Here is a 17,159-nt window from a genome sequence, read left to right as displayed (position 1 = left end):
TGCAATACTAGTCTCTGATAAAACAGACTTTAAACCATCAAATCAAAAGAGACAAAGAAGGCCATTACATAATGGTAAAGGGATCAATTCAACAGGAAGAGCTAACTATCCTAAATATATATGCACCCAATACAGGAGCACCCAGATTCATAAAGCAAGTCCTTAGAGACTTACAAAGAGACTTAGACTCCCATACAATAATAATGGGAGACTTCAACACTCCACTGTCAACATTAGACAGATCAATGAGACAGAAAGTTAACAAGGATATCCAGGAATTGAACTCATCTCTGCAGCAAACAGGCCTAATAGACGTCTATAGAACTCTCCACCCCAAATCAACAGAATATACATTCTTCTCAGCACCACATTGCACTTATTCCAAAATTGACCACATAATTGGAAATAAAGCACTCCTCAGCAAATGTACAAAAACAGAAATTATAACAAACTGTCTCTCAGACCACAGTGCAATCAAACTAGAACTCAGGACTAAGAAACTCAATCAAAACCATTCAACTACATGGAAACTGAACAACCTGCTCCTGAATGACTACTGGATACATAATGAAATGAAGGCAGAAATAAAGATGTTCTTTGAAACCAATGAGAACAAAGATACAACATACCAGAATCTCTGGGACACATTTAAAGCAGTGTGTAGAGGGAAATTTATAGCACTAAATGCCCACAAGAGAAAGCTGGAAAGATCTAAAATCGACACTCTAACATCACAATTAAAAGAACTAGAGAAGCAAGAGCAAACACATTCAAAAGCTAGCAGAAGGCAAGAAATAACTAAGATCAGAGCAGAACTGAAGGAGATAGAGACACAAAAAACCCTCCAAAAAATCAATGAATCCAGGAGTTGGTTTTTTGAAAAGATCAACAAAATTGACAGACCGCTAGCAAGACTAATAAAGAAGAAAAGAGAGAAGAATCAAATAGACGCAATAAAAAATGATAAAGGGGATATCACCACCGACCCCACAGAAATACAAACTACCATCAGAGAATACTATAAACACCTCTACGCAAATAAACTAGAAAATCTAGAAGAAATGGATAATTTCCTGGACACTTACACTCTTCCAAGACTAAACCAGGAAGAAGTTGAATCCCTGAATAGACCAATAGCAGGCTCTGAAATTGAGGCAATAATTAATAGCCTACCAACGAAAAAAAGTCCAGGACCAGATGGATTCACAGCTGAATTCTACCAGAGGTACAAGGAGGAGCTGGTACCATTCCTTCTGAAACTATTCCAATCAATAGATAAAGAGGGAATCCTTCCTAACTCATTTTATGAGGCCAACATAATCCTGATACCAAAGCCTGGCAGAGACACAACAAAAAAAGAGAATTTTATACCAATATCCCGGATTCAGCAGCACATCAAAAAGCTTATCCACCATGATCAAGTGGGCTTCATCCCTGGGATGCAAGGCTGGTTCAACATTCGCAAATCAATAAACATAATCCAGCATATAAACAGAACCAAAGACAAGAACCACATGATTATCTCAATAGATGCAGAAAAGGCTTTTGACAAAATTCAACAGCCCTTCATGCTAAAAACTCTCAATAAATTTGGTATTGATGGAACGTACCTCAAAATAATAACAGCTATTTATGACAAACCCACAGCCAATATCATACTGAATGGGCAAAAACTGGAAAAATTCCCTTTGAAAACTGGCACAAGACAGGGATGCCCTCTCTCACCACTCCTATTCAACATAGTGTTGGAAGTTCTGGCTAGGGCAATCAGGCAAGAGAAAGAAATCAAGGGTATTCAGTTAGGAAAAGAAGAAGTCAAATTGTCCCTCTTTGCAGATGACATGATTGTATATTTAGAAAACCCCATTGTCTCAGCCCAAAATCTCCTTAGGCTGATAAGCAACTTCAGCAAAGTCTCAGGATACAAAATTAATGTGCAAAAATCACAAGCATTCTTATACACCAGTAACAGACAAACAGAGAGCCAAATCATGAATGAACTTCCATTCACAATTGCTTCAAAGAGAATAAAATACCTAGGAATCCAACTTACAAGGGATGTAAAGGACCTCTTCAAGGAGAACTACAAACCACTGCTCAGTGAAATAAAAGAGGACACAAACAAATGGAAGAACATACCATGCTCATGGATAGGAAGAATCAATATCGTGAAAATGGCCATACTGCCCAAGGTAATTTATAGATTCAATGCCATCCCCATCAAGCTACCAATGAGTTTCTTCACAGAATTGGAAAAAACTGCTTTAAAGTTCATATGGAACCAAAAAAGAGCCCGCATTGCCAAGACAATCCTAAGTCAAAAGAACAAAGCTGGAGGCATCACACTACCTGACTTCAAACTATACTACAAGGCTACAGTAACCAAAACAGCATGGTACTGGTACCAAAACAGAGATATAGACCAATGGAACAGAACAGAGTCCTCAGAAATAATACCACACATCTACAGCCATCTGATCTTTGACAAACCTGAGAGAAACAAGAAATGGGGAAAGGATTCCCTATTTAATAAATGGTGCTGGGAAAATTGGCTAGCCATAAGTAGAAAGCTGAAACTGGATCCTTTCCTTACTCCTTATACGAAAATTAATTCAAGATGGATTAGAGACTTAAATGTTAGACCTAATACCATAAAAACCCTAGAAGAAAACCTAGGTAGTACCATTCAGGACATAGGCATGGGCAAGGACTTCATGTCTAAAACACCAAAAGCAACGGCAGCAAAAGCCAAAACTGACAAATGGGATCTAATTAAACTAAAGAGCTTCTGCACAGCAAAAGAAACTACCATCAGAGTGAACAGGCAACCTACAGAATGGGAGAAAATTTTTGCAATCTACTCAGCTGACAAAGGACTAATATCCAGAACCTACAAAGAACTCAAACAAATTTACAAGAAAAAAACAAACAACCCCATCAAAAAGTGGGCAAAGGATATGAACAGACATTTCTCAAAAGAAGACATTCATACAACCAACAGACACATTAAAAAATGCTCATCATCACTGGCCATCAGAGAAATGCAAATCAAAACCACAATGAGATACCATCTCACACCAGTTAGAACGGCGATCATTAAAAAGTCAGGAAACAGCAGGTGCTGGAGAGGATGTGGAGAAATAGGAACACTTTTACACTGTTGGTGGGATTGTAAACTAGTTCAACCATTATGGAAAACAGTATGGCGATTCCTCAAGGATCTAGAACTAGATGTACCATATGACCCAGCCATCCCATTACTGGGTATATACCCAAAGGATTATAAATCATGCGCTATAAAGACACATGCACACGTATGTTTATTGCGGCACTATTCACAATAGCAAAGACTTGGAATCAACTCAAATATCCATCAGTGACAGACTGGATTAAGAAAATGTGGCACATATATACCATGGAATACTATGCAGCCATAAAAAAGGATGAGTTTGTGTCCTTTGTAGGGACATGGATGCAGCTGGAAACCATCATTCTTAGCAAACTATCACAAAAACAGAAAACCAAATACCGCATGTTCTCACTCATAGGTGGGAACTGAACAATGAGATCACTTGGACTCGGGAAGGGGGACATCACACACCGGGGCCTATCATGGGGAGGGGGGAGGGGGGAGGGATTGCATTGGGAGTTATACCTGATGTAAATGATGAGTTGATGGGTGCTGACGAGTTGATGGGTGCAGCACACCAATATGGCACAAGTATACATATGTAACAAACCTGCACGTTATGCACATGTACCCTAGAACTTAAAGTATAATAATAATAATAAATAAAATAAAATAAAATAAAAAAGAAAAAGTCATTTCTATCTTGGCAGCCATATACACAGTTAAAACTTGTAGATATTTTGTTACTAATAGGAAGAAGGATGGAATAAACAGGAAGATATTTATCAGTCTGTCATGTTTGACTATTATTCACCAGGCAGTACCGTTTTTTTCTTTTTGAGACAGGGTCTCACTCTGTTGCCTAGGCTAGAGTACAGTGGTGCAATTATGTCTCATTGCAGCCTCTGCCTCCTGGGCTCAAATCATCCTCCCACCTCAGCTCCCTGAGTAGCTGGGACTTCAGGCATGCACCAGCACATCTGGCTATTTTTATCATTATTGTTATTATTATTTGTAACAGTGAAGTTTCATTATGTGGCCCAGGTTCATCTTGAACTTCTGGGCCCAAGCAATCCTCCTGCCTCGGCCTCCCAAAGTGCTGGGATTATAGGCATGAGCCACCATGCCCAGCCTCACTAGACAGTATATTTTGTAATAGCAGGAACTGTATCATTCACTAAGCACAAATAAGTTGGGTATACTTTTAGCACAGTGTTTATCACATAGAAGACCCTTAATAACACTGATTGAATTCAATCTATTTATAACCAATTCAGGTAATCCAGAAGAGTGTCTTCAATTATGGTTTTCAAAAGACTCAGAGGCTAAACACTTCAGTGAGTATGTATGTAATATTTTCTCTTTTTCCTCTTTGCCTCCACCTCCTTCTTCCCCCCAACCCCTTCTTCTTCTAAGGTAGCCTTGATTTTTTCTAAGCTAAGTTTCTCCTTGTTAGTTTTAATTGTTGATTACGTTGACTCTTCAAATCTTCAAGATCAACCTGTGGACTTTCATAAACCTGCAGAACAAAACTCCTGTCCTCAACTGGGACACAAAGGGAACTGTTAGGATATCAAGGTTATGTAGAAAAAATAGTTGATATTTGTAAAAAAATAATAATAATAATTTTTTTGAGACAGGGTCTTGCTCTGTCGCCCAGGCTGGAGTGCAGCAGTATGATCTTGGCTCACTGCAACCTCTGCCTCCCGGGTTCAAGTGATTCTCATGCCTTAGCCTCCCTAGTAGCTGGGATTACAGGTGCCCACCACCACACTCGACTAATTTTTGTATTCTTAGTAGAGACAAGTTTTCACCATATTGGCCAGGCTGGTCTCAAACTCCTGACCTCAAGTGATCTGCCTGCCTTAATCTCCCAAAATGCTGGGATTACAGGCATGAGCCACTGCACCTGGCAAAAATAATTTTTTTAAAAAAGCACTTAGAATGGTGCCTGGCACACAGTTAATGCTATATAAGTGTCAAAGATTTTAGAAGATAGATAGATGGGTAGATAGATATGCATGAATGGATGAGTAGTTTGAAGGGAGGAGGGAGGAGGGAGGAAGGCAGGGAGGGAGGGAAGGAAGGGGTAAGGAAAGAAGGAAAGAAGGAAAAAAGGAAGGAAGGAAGGAAGGAAGGAAGGAAGGAAGGAAGGAAGGAAGGAAGGAAGGAAGGAAGGAAAAATGAAAGACAAGTTGACATTTTCTCCCCTTATTCATGAGTAGATTATAACACTTTCTACCAGAGGCAAAAACAGTCAGTAGGCCTGTATGGCAGGAGCCATCTCACCAGAGACCCAAATATTTATTTCTTTGTGTGGCTGAGCTTGGATGCACTTTGCCTACTACATGTGTGACAGTCAAGCTAACCGCTCATTGGTTTCTTAAGGTATACTAAAATGACAAGCAAAAGTGAATCAGAGGGGACATTGGTGTAGCAGGTAGAGACAGGGCCTGACTTAGAAGGATGCCAGTGCCTTAGCAAGAAATTCCAGGATGTCTTATGGAGCAAAGCTTGAGAGTTATTCTTTTAGGGTCATTCTCCTACATGTTAGGGATGAGGTAGCACACAAAATAAGTCAGGATAGGAGGTGTCCTGGGCATGGAAAATGTGTGTACTCCCTGGTTTGGATATAGTTGCCTGTGATGGATAATGCATTTGCCTACCATGAACTCATTCTCCATTTTTCTAGTAACAGTACTTTGGTATCCTTCTAGAGCTCCTCTGCTGTCTTTCCATATGATTCTGATACCATCCCTCCCCAGCCCCAGACCCAGAATGACCACTCAGAATAGCCCATCTTCCAGACCATGTGATTAGTTTAAAATAGGTATGTGACCCAAACTGGGCCAGATTCTTCCTTAAAATTTAATACACGGCCAAAAGCAGTGGCTCACGCCTGTAATCCCAGGACTCTGGGAGGCCAAGGTGGGTGGATCGCTTGAGTCCAGGAGTTGGAGACCAGCCTTGGCAACATGGCTAAAAACCTCTCTCTGCAAAAAATACACACGCAGAAAAATAGCTGGGCATGGTGGTGTGCATTTGTATCCCCAGCTACTCAGGAGGCTGAGGTAGGAGGATCACCTGGGCCTGGAAGGTGGAGGTTGCAGTGAGCAGTGATCAGGCCACTGCACTCCAAACTAGTTGATACAGTAAGACTTTGTCTCAAAAAAAAAAAATTAATACAGATGCTGGAAAAGTGAGGGTATATTCTTCTAGACAGGTGAGGAAAGTGAAGTTGTTGTATTTGCAAACATCTTTCTCAACCCCAGAAAACCCATACGTAGTGAAAAAATGTGGCCAAACCAAGGAGGGAAGTAGAGATAAGCAGAGAGCTGATCTAAAGTGCTGCTACCATCTGAACCCCAAGATCCAGCTACGCCTGAAGCTAAATTCGCTCCTTTTCAGCTACATGCACCAATAAATTCATTTTATATTTAGGCTTATTTGAGTTAGCATTTCTGTCATTTGCTTTCAAAAGCAAATGTATTGTTGTATTAGTCTGTTCTCATGCTGCTATAAAGAGCTTCCCAAGACTGGATAATTTATAAAGGAAAGAGGTTTAATTGACTCACAGTTCCGCATGGCTGGGGAGGCCTCAGGAAACTTACAATCATGGCAGAAGGGGGAGCAAACACATCCTTCTTCACATGGAGGCAGGAAGAAGTGCTGAGCAAAGAGGGAAAAGCCCCTTATGAAATCACCAGATCTCATGAGAACTCACTATCATGAGAACAGCATGGGGGTAACCACCTCCATGATTCAATCATATTGCACAAGGTCTCTCCCACGATATGTGGGGATTATGGGAACTGCAGTTCAGGATAAGATTTGTTGGGGGGACAAAGCCAAATCATATCAATTAGAATTGGTTTGGTCACTCTAACAACTCCCTCATCACCCATGGCTAAAGCTGCTGACGTCCTGTAAACAGCTCCTACAGTTATGTCCCATTGGTTTAGAAAATTGGTCCAGGTTCCACTTCGTACTTTCCATGCTAAACCTCTTGCTCTGGTGCCTTACCTCTACTTCTGTCTTGTGTCCTGGTAACTGGATCTCTTTAGATTGATACTTCATGGTACCTTGAGCCTGGCCTTCTCTTTCAGTCTCACCCTGATTGTAGTGTTTCCAAGAACCCTGGGCAGCACACTTGCTATTCTACTAGGCAGCGTCTCTGACTTCTGCACACAGCCAAGGATCCCTGAGTCACATGTTTTACCACAAGGAAGAACAAGTGAGTCATTTTGTCTCCTCAAGCAGGCTCTGTAGCAAACCTTCCAGGTCCTCTTAATAGATACAGGCCTTCTTTTGATGTCATCTTTCTTAGCTTTAATGCATATGATTTGGAAACCCAATGATAAAAACCTCCTATGTATCCCTATAAACTATTCAGGACTTTTCCCATGTTTGGTAATAGGAATTTTTGCTAGGAAAGGATAAGAAAGAATAAGATTTTATGAGAAGATTAATCATTCAAATAAGGAAGTCCTAAAAATATACAGTGAATAAGGCACTCTTGCCACACAAAAAAGAATGTAAAACGTGTCCTCGGGGAGGATGTCCATTCTCTGGGCTGAATTATGTTCCCACTACGGATTCCATCATTGAAGTCCTAACCCCTAGTATCTCAGCATGTGACTGTATTTGGAGATAGTCTTTAAGGAAGTAACTAAGTTAAACTGAAGTAATTAGGGTGGACCCTAATCCAATTTGACTAGTGTCCTTACTAGAAGAGAAGATCCGGCCACAGACATACACGGAGGGAAGACTGTGTGGAGACACAGGTAGAAAACAGCCATCTACAAGCCGATGAGAGAGGCCTCAGAGGAAACCAACCCTGCTGATGCCTTGATCTCAGAATTCTAACATCCATAACTCTAAGGAAATAAATTTCTGTTTTCAGGCCACCCAGTCTATGGCACTTCTTTATGGTATCCCTAGAAAATTAATAATGTCTTCCACTAATTATTAACAAACTGGCGTCTCTTCTCACCAGATCCTTTGGGAAAGAATAATAGAAATCTTTTTCTGGCTCCCTTCCTCTCACCTCCCCCTACTCAAATACCCACAGAAAGCAAACCCATGGTATTTGTGGAGTAATCACTAAGCATCATCTTATTCGGCCAATGGCTAAGGGAAGGGTCTGGGGTTTCAGTCATTGAAAAGGAGAGGGGGCCTAGTGGTAAAAAGCCAGTGTTTCCTTCCTCAAGAGCCAATACTGGTCTCTTCTCTTCTTCTTTCCTTTCCTCTCTTCTTCCTGAATAATTTGTGCAAAAGTCATTAGATGAAGCTAATGATGGGATGAGGAAGGCTGTGTGTGTGTGTGTGTGTGTGTGTGTGTGTGTTGGGCTGGGAGTGGGTAGTAAGCCATGATGGCCCAGGGCAGGGACCAAGAGGGTGTCCACAGGGGGTGGCCTGGCATGAGGTAGCCTCATCCAGAAATAGTGAGAAGGACATTTATGTGGATGGACTGCCTCTTGTGAGGTATTGAAGGCTGAGTGGAGTGAGACGGGTCTCTGTGAGGGATGGGGGCTCTGTGTGGGGTGTCAGAGCCAGAGTGGGTTGAGGAGGGTGTCCCTTCCCCGACAGGAGTGCAGCCCAGTATAGGGTGTGGCAGCCTGAGCAGGGTGAGGAAGACACCCACACAGCAGGCAGAGTGGCTCAGCATGCTGTCAGAGGACAAGAGGGGTGAGGAAGGCATTCACACTGGGGTGGGCTGGGGCTGGCATGGAGCATCAGAGCCTCAATCATCAGTTGAGGAGGATATCCATGCAGACAGGCCTGCCTGGTATGAGATGGCAGGGCTTGGGCAGAGTGAATAGGGCATCTACATGGTAGGTTGGCCCAGTATGGCATGTTAGAGCCCAAGTGATGTAAAGAGAGAAGATGAGAGATTTGTTACATACAGGTGGATTTGTTACATACAAGTAACTAAATATATTAAGGTCAAGGAGAGCTAGGTATCCTATTGTTGGAGAGGAGGTTACAAATATGACAAAAGGAAAACTAGAATGAATCCCGTGGTGTTGCATTAGAATTGGAGTTAAGGATGTGAATGCATAGTTTTCAAGATTTAAATAGATAAATAGATATAGATAAAAAATAAATATAAAAGTACACACAGACAGACATATACACATTTCCCAGGTCTATGCACTAAGAGGGTCTGGAAGCAGTGACACTCCAATACCAAGGAACATATTGAGTGTGTAGATTTTGGTTTCTACACACCATTCCGAAAGACACCAGGGATCTTTGGATAAATGGCTGATTCCAAAGCTGGGCTAGGGAACTTGCAATACAAGCCTGAAAGTTCTATTTGTACCAGAAAGTAAGAAAGTGCTCAAAGAATTTAGAGACATGTTATATCAAAAGGACGTAGAAACCAGACTGAAGGGACTCCCACTAGCCAAATATGGACTAATATAAGCATGAAAATAAATAATGTTAGTAATCAGTGATGACCCATGAAATAGAGTAGTTTACATATGAGTCCAAACTGATACAAATAAATAACAAACTGAAAGTATGATAAGAAATAGGTTATGGACATAGGCTCAAAGTACCTTCCCACAAGATACCAACTATTAAGGGCAAGATGCCTGACAAATGCCGCCTTAATGAATGATCAGTGTTAACATAATCAGTAATGGGACAAATCTAAATCCTATACCACCTAATGGGATGCAATGGGAATATAGCATCAGTTCTATGACATTTCTGACGGATGCATAGCCTGTTTCTAATCATGAAGATGCATTAGACAAACCTATATTGAAGGACGTGTTTTTAGCCCTCTTTAGCCTTTTATCTCTACAGGTGTCAAGACCACGAAAGTCAAGGAAAGACTGAAGAATGTTTCATACTGAAGGAGACTAAAGAAACATGACAACAATACTCAACACATTATTCCAGACTGGATTCTTCTCCTAAAAGACATTACTGGGGTGACTTAAGAAATTTGAACAGGCTGGGAGCGGTGGCTCACATCTGTAATCCCAGCATGTTGGGAGGCCGAGGAGGGCAGATCATGAGGTCAGGAGTTCGAGACCAGCCTGACCAACATGATGAAACCCCGTCTCTACTAAAAACACAAAAATTAGCTGGGCATAGTGGCATGTACCTGTAGTTCCAGCTACTCGAGAGGCTGAGGCAGGAGAATTGCTTGAACTCGGGCGGCAGAGCTTGCAGTGAGCCAAGATTGCACCACTGAACTCTAGCCTGGGCAACAGAGTGAGACTCTGTCTCAAAAAAAAAAAAAAAGAAAAAAGAAATAAATAAATAAACTTAAACAAAGTCTAAAGAGTAGATGGTAGTGATGTACCAATGTTAATTTCCTGATTTGATGCTTGTATTGTGGTGGTATAGGAGAATGTCCTTTTCGTAGGAAATATATACTTAAAAATCTAGGAGTGACGGGGCATCATGACAGTAACACACTCTTGCTCACATGCTTCAGGAAATAAAAATTATTATTTGTACTGCAACTTTTCTGTAAATTTGGGACTGTTTCCAATTTTCTTTAAAAAGTCAAGAATGAAGGACAACTGGTCCAGTCTCTTCAACACATCTGTGTCATGTAAAAGGGACAGATTAAAAGAGGCATTTGGGGCATCCCAAGCAGATGCAAATGTGGTCCTGGGTGGGATTCAATTTGCATAAACCAATTATAACGCACAGTTTATAGATAACTGGGAAATGCATATATGGCTTATTATTACACAGATGAAATGTGTTGAAATGGAAAAATGTGGATCAGTGACTAAAAACAAAAGTGGGGAATAGAACAGCAGTAGGATCATGTGCTCTCATTTTGTGGAAAAAAGAGAAACACAAATAATGTACTAGCGTAGTAACCTAGTGCTAGTCCTCACTGAGCAGTGGGAATACTTTTTTATTCTCTTATTTTTGCTTGTTCTTATTTTCAAATATGTAACAATGTACGTGCCCTGTTTCTATACTAGTAAAAGATGTCTTTTAATGTAAAATTTAAATAACACAATTAGGGAAAAAGAGTCCATAGCATGGGTATTCACAACCTTTAATAACTTACATTGTTATCAACTGAGACACGTGGACGTTACTGAAGACATTCAGGCAAAGTCCCTGAAAAGTATCTCCTTGCCTCTGACATAGGGTTGCCATTTTTAATACCATGTAGAAATGCCTCAGTAATCTCACTTGTAAAATGAGGATGAATATCCTGCCTCAAAAGGCAATTGGGAGGATTAAATGAGTTAATATAGCTGAAAAGTATGGAATAAATGATTTAATAGATGCCAATAGCATGTATGTTCTACAAATACAAAATTTCTGATCATCTCCGTTTTTCTTGTTTCATAAAGAAGATGAAAACAGATATAGCCTCACATTCACATTAGAATTTGGTTTTTTTATTCACAACTTCTTATATCACAATATAAGAATATATATATGAGGTCAAAAAATAAGCTGCTAAATTCTGGGTTTAAAAAGAATAATACATATAAGAAACTTCTGACTGGGCACGGTGGCTCATGCCTGTAATCCCAGCATTTTAGGAGGCTGAGGTGGGTGGATCGCCTGAGGTCAGGAGTTCAAGACCTGCCTGACCAACATGGTGAAACCCCATCTCTACTAAAAGTACAAAAAATAGCCAGGCATGGTTGTAGGCCCAGCTACTCAGGAGGCTGAGGCAGGTGAATTCCTTGAACCTGGGAGGCGGAGGATGCAGTGAGCCAAGATCATACCACTGCACTCTAGCCTTGAAAACAGAGCAAGACTCTTTTTTTTTAAAAAAAAAAAAAAGAACCTTCTGTGTGCCAGGCATTGTTCTAAGTGCTTTACAAACAATGTATTTTTAATCATCACAGTAATCCTATGAGGAGGATGATCCTATTAACATCTCTATTTTATAGATGAAAGAAGTAAGCCACAGAGACGTTAGTTAACTTGCCCAGTCAGACAGCCAGTTAAGAGGCAGGGCCAGAATTACAACCAAGCAGTCCGTGCTCTCAGCCTCTACCCATGTGCCACTCTTATCATGCCATAACCAAGTACAGGTGAACTCCGATGTAGGTGCCAGTGGCTTTCTAAAAGCTCCCTTCTAAGCTAATGTTTCAAGTTCCAAATGTGTTTCCCCCCAGAACAGTGTTACAGTATTACAGGTTAGATTTGGTTCCTTAGGCCAACCTATTTAAGTAGACCAAACCTATTTAACTCACAACATGGCTGATTCAGAACCACTGTGGCCCTAAGACCAGTGTCACTCTAGACAGAGGATAGTGGATAAGTTTAATCTCCCAAACCAATTCCAATTGATTACTTGTGGCTGCATGGATCCTTGTCTGGAGAAGAATTCCGAGGCTGGCCTTAGCAGGAGAGCATACTAGAATCAATTAATGATGTCTGAAGAAATGGGAAAAGAAAACCAAAAACCAGATATTTGTCATCTCTGCTCCAGTGACCTTGTCTCTGAGTACTCCTCAATCTCGAGCCCTGAGGAGTCTAGGGAGTAGGGGAAGTGGACAGGAGAACGATACAGAGAGCAGACAGGAGAAGTAGATACTAGAGATGCTTCAGTGACAGTTTGGGAGACCCTGACGAAATCAATGGCTGGGGCAGCTCTGATGTGGGGATAACAGCTGTTCAGAAGTGTGGGTAATTTATAAGTCAAGTATTCCCACATCATCAATGCCTGCCAAGCCCCTCCTCAAACCCCAGTGATCCACTCACTAGCAAGGGGAGGTAAGGTATTGATATCTTCTATTCCACTGACATTTAAAAAGTCAGGCGCAGAATGGTTAAACTACTTGTCACACAGTGAGGCCCAGGACATCAGTCACAAGTTATATATAAATGCAATGTCAGAGTGAAGTGAAAATGAGCACATATAACCCAGCAAGATGATTCCACAAACCACCAGCTTGCGTGCAGAACTGTTAAACCCAAGTTTGGGATGGGTGGAGCCTTGATTCATAGTGCTGAGGTTTTCAGAGTGGACATTAGGATGCAAAACAGACTTCGCATGTGGTTTGCTGAGAACTTGTTTCTCAACATAAACTGGGGAGAAAAAAAGCATTTGATGCTAAAAGTGAGTCCCAAGCTAGGTCCCATTTAGGAGAGTACTGTAGCCCAGCAGGCCTCCAAAATGTCATGTCAGCTTTCGAAGGCATTTCACAGTTGCTGCAACAGCACTGCTGGAACAAAGCCAGGTGACTTTAGAAGAAGCCCAGTCCCTTAGACACAGATGACACTGCCAAGAGCAAAATAAAAAAGGGCCATTGCCTGGCTTGGCATCTGGATCCTGCAGCTGCCAAATCATATCCATTAGCCATGCCAAAGTAATCCATGGAGAAATTCCCAATGAGAGGCCCACCAAGCCAGAAAATTGTCTATGATCCAGGCAAGCAGTGGGTTCTAGCTCACCAGCGTCTGCTGAGATTGACGGACAACTTTAAGAAAGTCAGCAGAAAGATTTCAGTTCCTACCTCTTATTTATAGATGGGCACTTTTGTGAGTGTACGTTCACACACATGTGCACAAACACATGGGAGAGAGACAGAAACACAGAGTCAGGGAAGAGAGAGAGGGAACTGGGAAGGACAGAGAGACAAAAGCCATTTTCTAACCCCACTGTATAACGAGAAACTGAGACACAGGGACTGAACTACTACCCTGAAGGGAGAAAAGTCATGCCTACCCTGCTAGGGAGGAAAAACAAAAACAAAGTAAAAACTCCCAAAAGCTGGCCAAGCCGGGCAGCAGCTCTTCTCCCATCCGCACATCTGCCTTGGGCTTTTCTTCTTTTCAGATTGTTGTGAGAAAACAGATGGCTACAGAAGCCTGAATTTTAAATTTATGAATGGAAATTTGAACAGATGTTAGCAATCAAGATGGCATATAAGAATTTTTTTCATACCATGTTTACAGCCCAGCCTCCTTCACAGAAATGGGAGAACGGGTCATAAAAAGGGTAGTTTTTGATCTCAGGGACAGCCTGGATCCAGTGTGGTGATTATGTGGCACAATGGCGGAAATATTGAAAGAACAAAGGGAAAAAACACTAATCAGTTCCCTGTTTAAATGCTGAATATTTATCCGCAAAAATGCTAAAATGTATCTGGAAGAAAACTATAAATTCATCAGAGCACTTGCTGTGCCTTAAGGAGGTAAAGTACAAGTCCAGGGTTTAACAAGTATCTGTGGACACCTAGTTACTTCAAATGTTTTTAGACTTTTGACAGGACATCAGTCATTTGTTTGTTTTGTTTTGCTTGGCTGAACGTCCCAAATATATGGGATCCCACCAAATTTCACAGAGAAATGGAGAAGATCTGCTGATACACGCAATGTTTGGAACCGGGCTGGTACTAAGAATGGTAGTGGTAGTGGGGATGGGAAGGAGAAGGGGGTGGGGAGGTGTGGGGGTGTGTGGGGTGGGGATGGCAAAGTGAATCAAACATAATCTAGGTCCTCAGCATAATTAGAACTGAAGGCAAAAGCAGATTATCTATATCATCTATATCTATGTATATCTATATCAACACAAAGCCAGACAAGGTATAATGTTAAAGGCTAAAGGAGTGGAGGAAAAGGAGTGAGGTTGATTGAGGGAATGGATAATGACAGTAGTTCCTGATATCCTGAGAAGAGGAGAGGATTATGGAGTGTGCGGCCATCTGGAAGAAGAAGAGAGGGTCACCCAGGATTTGTTAGCAAATCCGGTTGGTTAGATCTTCAACAACTCGGATGACCTAAAGTTTGAAAACACAGATTATATTATGTTATCAGATATTGTAATGTAACATCAACACACCATTTATTATATATTCACTTGGATTTCCTGACTTTGAGGCTACCCTGGCTCTCTAGAATCTGACCACTTCCATCACCATGATTGTCTCTCTCCTTGAGTCCCGCGATAGCTTCACTAGTCTCCCTGTTGTGTTTCTGCCCATCTCTGCCACCTCCAATTAGCCTATTGTCAACATGGTAATCCAAGTAAAATCACAGTAATCCCTTTGACGCACTGCTTCTCAAAAAGAAGTTCCTGCTGGAGCAGCAGCCGCTGCACCTGAGAAACTTGTTGGAAATGCATATTCTCAGGTTCCACCCACGAGTTTCTCAGAATCAGAAACTCCAGGGCTGGGGCCAAGAAATCTGTGCTTTAACAAGACCTACCGATGATTCTGATCCCTGCCGAGGTTTGAGAACCAATTTTAAGCATAGGTCAGATCACGTCACGTTTTGGCTCAAAATCCTGCTCCCCAAAGTCATCACAATGAGTACAAGGCCATAACTATGCGGTCTGGCCCAGGGATACCACCCTGACTACCCACCAGTCTACTCTCTAGCTCACTGGCTCCTTGGCTACACTCTAAGCCTTGGCACTTGCTGTTCCTTCTGCCTGTAAGGCTTCCCAGATCCCCCAAGGCCCTGGTTCCCCTTCCCCACACACCATGGCTCAATCCCTTACCACCTTCAACTCTGCTCAAATGTCACCTTTCCACTGACACACAGTCACTCATGCATTACTTAATGATGAGGATATGCTTCGAGAAATGCATCATTGGGCAATTCTGTTGTTGTACAAACAGCATAGAATGAACTTAAATAAACCTAGATGGCATCACCCGCTACATGCCTAGGCTATATGGTATAACCTATGACTCCTAGGTTACAAACCTGTACAGCATGTTACCATACTGAATACTGCAGGCAACTGTAACACAACATTAAGTGTTAATATATGTAAAGATATATAAACTTAGAAAGAGTACAGCAAAAATACGGTAATAATCTTATAAGACCACCATCATATATGCAGTCTATCATTGACACAAACAATGTTATATAGCCCATGACTATTTAACTTATTTTTTATTGTCTGTCTCTTCCCAGGGACTGGAATTGTGCCCGGCAAAGTGCTCACGAAGCATTTGGTAGAAGAATAAATTAACTATCTTTTTTTTTTTTTTTTAAGACATAATCTCGGCCGGGCGCGGTGGCTCAAGCCTGTAATCCCAGCACTTTGGGAGGCCGAGACGGGCGGATCACGAGGTCAGGAGATCGAGACCATCCTGGCTAACACGGTGAAACCCCGTCTCTACTAAAAAATACAAAAAAAAAAAACTAGCCGGGCGAGGTGGCGGGTGCCTGTAGTCCCAGCTACTCGGGAGGCTGAGGCAGGAGAATGGCGTGAACCCGGGAGGCGGAGCTTGCAGTGAGCCGAGATCTGGACATTGCACTCCAGCCTGGATGACACAGCAAGACTCCGTCTCAAAAAAAAAAAAAAAAAAAAAAAAAAAAAAAAAAAAAAAAAAAAAAAAGACATAATCTCGCTCTCTTGCCCAGGCTGGAGTCCAGTGGTACCATCATGGCTCACTGAAGCCTCCATCTCCTGAGCTTCAGTGATCCTCCCACCTCAGCCTCCCAAGTAGCTGGGACAATAGGCTCATGACACCATGCCCAACTAATGTTTTTTGAAAGTTTTTTGTAGAGACAGTGTCTCACTCTGTTGCCAGGCTGGTCTCAACTCTGGACTCAAGCAGTCTTCCCACCTCGGTCTCCCAGAGTGCTAGGATTACAGGTGTGAATATTGAGGATCTCCCAGAGGCCAGATATAGTACTAAGTGCATCACTTCCATTGCCTCACTGAATTCCCACAAGTCAATGTGGTAGATATTATTATCTTTATTTTACACATGAAAAAACTGAGCTAAGTGAAAAAAACGGGTAACAGATACTAAAAGCATAAAGGACTAAGATGTGGGGTTATCAGAAAAGGAAACTTCATGATCTCTAAGTCCTGGATCTGACACAGAGTTAAGTTGTCTACATTTTTACCTTCTTTACTGCTCATCCCTGCAATTGATCTCTACAGAGGAATTGAAGCATACTCTGGTATTTACTGAAGCAGAATGTAATTAAGCTTGGCAAAAATCATGCTTTCAATGACTAGGACAAAGCTACAAGTGGGAGAATTACTCACTGCTTTATTTGCTATCTTCCCATTGTAAACACAGATAATAGTGGCACTTCCTGATAT

This window comes from Macaca mulatta, chromosome 8 (genome assembly GCF_049350105.2).
Source record: "Macaca mulatta isolate MMU2019108-1 chromosome 8, T2T-MMU8v2.0, whole genome shotgun sequence".
In the NCBI taxonomy this organism is placed as follows: Eukaryota; Metazoa; Chordata; class Mammalia; order Primates; family Cercopithecidae; genus Macaca; species Macaca mulatta.
Note: the sequence above shows the minus strand (reverse complement) of the source record.